Source organism: Setaria viridis, chromosome 9, assembly GCF_005286985.2.
Source record: "Setaria viridis chromosome 9, Setaria_viridis_v4.0, whole genome shotgun sequence".
NCBI classification, from domain to species: domain Eukaryota; kingdom Viridiplantae; phylum Streptophyta; class Magnoliopsida; order Poales; family Poaceae; genus Setaria; species Setaria viridis.
The window spans coordinates 10,424,296-10,429,129 of record NC_048271.2 but is presented as its reverse complement, the minus strand read 5'-3'; the positions used below and the strand labels follow the sequence as shown (position 1 = coordinate 10,429,129).

Sequence of the window (4,834 nt, the reverse complement as noted above, 5' to 3'; positions counted from 1 at the left end):
ATATATTTCTTTACGATTTTGCAGAAATAAATAGTTCGAACGAAAAATTTGCAGAAGTAGAACTATGCCGCTGTACGAAACGGCAGCAACTTCACTACAACCAGTTGAAACGGCGGTAGGAGGAATGGAGCGCTGCACAGCCACCTACCGCCGTGTGAAACGACGGTAGGCTGTTACCGCCGTTTCACACTGCGGTAGCTGGGGTATCGCTGTTTCAAGCGGCAGCAGGCTCCAGCTTTATTTTGGATACCGTGTGTGAGAGAGGGAGGTGCCTCGGGCCGTCTCCAGCGGTCCTAGATAGCAGTAGCGACGTCGCCACCAAAAAAAAAAATCGGCACAGCAGCCCCCAGTTACTTTGGATACCGTGTGTGAGAGAGGGAGGTGCCTCGGGCCGTGAGCGAGCCTAGAGCTCCGCTCGACGCCAGCCGCTTTCTTTTGGCACTGTTCATCGATTAAAAAAAAATCTATAAGCTATCTCCGGGCTAACCGTTGGAGACACCATTAGAGAGCATTGGCGGAGCCAGGTTTTTTTAGTTGGGTATTCCCAATTAAAAAAATATTTTAGTCCAACAATATGAGAAACAATCGAGAAAACTACGTTATGTTCCGTCCATTTACTACCCCGTGCTTGAATCTAGCTACTGCTTGCCATTGCCCATTCAGGCCACGAAAGAGATAGATGGAAAGAGCCAAGAAGAGCTAGCTTGTGCCTTTGCCGCTTGAACCATAGTCCACAAATCCAGTCATTTTAGTTAGTTTTTAAGATTTTTGTCTAACTGTAAACTATATATGTGTGTGTATAGCTGCTATATACATGATGTTCTAGCATAATTCTTGGGTATTCCCAGGAATACCCGGGTTTCACGGGAATATAGCTGTCTCCGCCCATGTAAGAGAGGTTGTAATCTCCATTTCTCTCATCCAATCTCCATTTCTGTGCTTGTGGAGATCTCCATTCCCAAGAGATCGTCAACAGATTAGACGAGTACTTTCAAGGCAAATCTACTCCTATGATAACAGTGTTTCTAAAGTAAATATTTACCGCACAAGACGTCAGGTATCGGTGAATGATCAAGGAAATTAAGTAGCAAAAAGGAACTTCAATCGACAAAGTTTCTCTATTTGTGACCGTCGCTCCCCTCAAGTATAACCAAAGTCTGGATACCCCCTAAAATATTTCCTAGTTCAGTTTACTCTCTAAAATATGCCATTTGGTTCAATTTGTCCCTTAATACAATTTATCTTTTTTTTCTTCGTGCACAAGTGGTGTCTTAAGTTCAAATTTTGCAGGATGGTAGTGGACATCATAATCTATATTAAAAAATAATTTACGAATTTTTCATCATTATTTTTTATATAATTTGTATCTCATGAATAAATTTTATTATTAAATATCCTACCCTATCAAAATAATGATACAAAATTCATGATATATTTTTTAACCTGTCTTATGACAAATTAAAAAGGATAAATTGTATTATGGGGTTGGTTGAACCCATTAGCATAGTTTAAAGGTAAATTAAACTAAAGTTATGTGGACTTTCGTTATACTTTAAGGAGTAATTTAGACTTTTTCACAGTAGAAAGCTCGCTGGGGCTACAACAACTGAAGAGTAACAAACTTCTGAGTTCCGACGACTGCTTGCTTGACCATTCGTCGGACACGCAATCCGTAACAAACTCATAATCACAAGGGAATCGTACTAACCAATGACGAGTAAAAGGCTGGTGGCTAATGCTACTTTTCTTATCGTGGTACGCCGTACGCGTTACGTTCCCGGCCTTTGACGACGAGGACAGTAGGGCCGCTGAGATTCTCTGCGGCTAGACTTGCTAGGTCACAGCGCACTGCTGGTTCGTCCCCTTCTGCTCGTCGAGCCTACCGCGGATTTTCTCGCGGACGCCCTGTCGCCCTCGTAGCATCCGGCTTCGGCGATGGCGAACCTCAGCGTGGCCAACGCCCGCCGGACGTACCCGTCGTCGCTGGCCGGGGGGCCTTTCTTGTACTTCTCGACCATGCCGGCCGCCTGCAGGATGGAGCCTCGGGTCATGCGCAGGTCCGTCACCGCGAAGTCGTTGCGGCTGGCGTAGTCGTCGCTGAACCTCAGCACCGCCGCGCCGGAGGTGGCGCCAGTTGCTGAAGGTGTGCCACCGCCCCTGCCCGTTGGCGAAGGCGACGATGTCGAGGGTGTACGGCCTCAGCGCCAGCGCGATCTTGCCGCCGTCGGGTCGCCGCTGGAGCTCGAGCACCGGGATCGCGCACGGCCTTGGCTGCTGGCCGGTCTGCTCCGGAACAACCATAGTGAGCCCGAAGGAAGGGGTGGGCTCGCACCTGCCATTGCATATGCCCGGCCGGAGTGAGGCAAGAAACACTGATTAGTTCATCCATGGTAGCAGAAAACCAAGGGTGGGCCAGTCTAAACTGTTTGACAGGGGATGGAACAGCGTACTTATATGGGCCGGTCAGATCCTCGTCGCCGGCGGGCGGCGGCGAGCACCGGGGAGGCCACCAGTACCAAGAGCAGCCACAACACTGCCATGGGTGAACTCGACATGCTTGCAGTGTTGACTGAAAAGAAGCTGCCTTCACCAAGCATCGTTGATCTGAAAGCTGCACAACCATATATATATAGGCAAAGTTTCAAAAATACCAATCTTCGACAGAGACTCAGCGAACTAATCATGCGTTATGAAGTGGCCGTTGAGCAAATCAGTCTTCGCTAAACTATCATATTTTGGTTTCCTCCAATACTTCAAGGCAATTCCATTGGTCCAATAATGATCTAAATTTGCTGAACTCATACAATCCTTTTGAGTGGCATCTAAGGTATGCGGGAGTATATATGTATGCAGTTCTGTGTCGTTAAATTCGTCCTAGCAGGTCGCAACCCTGTAACTTGTAAGCATGCAAGTATCACAGCAAGTCATGCAAGAACTATCTTTCACACATTTATCATGTTGCTGTTGCACTCCAGTATATGGTGTGATCGTTTTACTACTTGCATAGTGTTCTGTTCTTTTTTTTTTTTTTTGAAACGGACGCCATTACTGCCTAGCATGCGTTGATAGAAAAGAGGGTTCACAAAGCTATACATCAACAAAGGCCAATAAAAATCGAAAAGAAGCATAATGTTCTGTTCGGCGGCGTAAAAGTCGTGGCTGAATAATCGGCTGAAGAACTGTGTTGTACTTTAGATTTAGACACACCAAGAATAGGGCTCATGGGTGAAAGAACAGATAGTAAAACTCTGCAGTTGCAAATTTGAAACAGCGAAAACTGGTTGCTTCGACACTTCTCAGTTATAGCGGCCAGCAGGCATTCCGTTTAATTTTATAAAAGAAAAACGTGGAATTCACGAATTCCAATTAAAATTGTCTCAGTGAATGTGAATTTTTCGTTCTTTTTTAAATAACTCAAAGTGGCCTCTCGGTGCTGGTTCATCCTCAGAATCTCTCGATTTTGCACTCAAAACCCACACTCCCGCCGCTCATCGTGCTCACGTTGAGTACCTGAGCGAAATGGCGCACACGCCATGCCTCACCCACCATCGGTTGGCCGTTGGTCTCATTCAGCAGGCTAGGTAGATGCGTGTTCCCGGAATTACGCGCGGCGTCAAAACCAGAGGCCCCGAACACCGACCGGCCATTGGGGCTGCCCGCGCGCGGGGGCTGGCCTGCGCCTGGTCGCCGGGGCTGGCCGGCCGCACGGGGAGGGTCGCGAGGGGGCGGGCGGCGCGGGAGGCCGTCGGGGCCGCGGCTCCAGGTTGCGAGATGTCGCCTGCGGGGTGGCCGTGCGGCTGATCTCTCACCGGACGTGAACACCGTTGGGCCGAGGTGCTGAGCCATTGGCGCCAGCAAAGAAACCGAAACGAACTCGAGTACGGATCCGATCAACCCCAACTCATTGGCCTGCCCCCGCGGCCACCGCCTCCGTGCGCGGGGCCCGAGTACTTCTACGCCGACGAGTACCTGGCCTACGACCCAACGGTATCGCCGCACTACGAGGTGTTCTATCTGTATCCCCTGCGTTCGACGCAAGCACGAGCCTAGCCCTCGCTACACACAAGACCGGATCCCGTTGTGGGAGGGATCACGGGCCATTTACAGGAAACTGGACCCTGCATTGGAGGAGTTGGAATGGCCGCCGTCTCCGTGCGACCTCCATGTCTTCTCCTCTAGGACGGGGTGGTGGGAGAAGAGGTCCTTTGTTCGAGAAGGAGCGACCGCCGGGACTGTCGCCCAAATGCGGATCGATCCGTTTATTGGACACCGCTATGCTGTCTACTGGCGAGGAGCACTGTACATACAATGCCAAACTGATTTTATCATGAGGTAGCCACCTTGTTTCCTTTAGCTCATGATCCATAGGGATATTATCCAATTACAGTACTAACCTTTCCAATGAATTTGTTCTCTGTAGGTTATCACTGTCAAGTGAAAAGTACCAGCTAATTCAACCACCTGTATCTTTTGAACCGTATGATGGCAGCTTCAGTGAACAGTATGCAAGAAGGCTTTCTATAGGAAAGTCTAAGAATGGGGTGTACAGCGTATTAGTGGATCAAAATCAAATTAAGGTTTGGATCCTTGATGATTCTAATGGTCAAATAAAGTGGGTGTCAAAGCAGCTCGATGGTCATTTTCCTAATGATCGAGCTCCAAGACAAAAGTTACTATGAGCTAGAAAGCCACGGGCCCTGGATGTTACAGGCTATCACCTCTTGCTATTACGCGGACGATTCCGGATTTGTAGAAGTGGTACCGAAGCAGTTCGAATGGGACTCCGATGATGATAACAACCTTCTCCCGGATAATGGCAATAGAACTGGCTATA

The 4,834-nt window shown here is 48.6% G+C and overlaps 1 long non-coding RNA gene across 1 annotated transcript; it reads right to left on the bottom strand.

Moving 5' to 3' along the window:
• Positions 1 to 1,560: 1,560 nt before the first annotated feature.
• On the bottom strand, positions 1,561 to 2,905 carry LOC117839775 (uncharacterized). The gene is made up of 2 exons (XR_011897120.1): positions 2,451 to 2,905; positions 1,561 to 2,332 (listed from the first exon to the last, which is right to left on the bottom strand). It is a non-coding gene; the product is annotated as an uncharacterized lncRNA (long non-coding RNA).
• Positions 2,906 to 4,834: the final 1,929 nt, after the last annotated feature.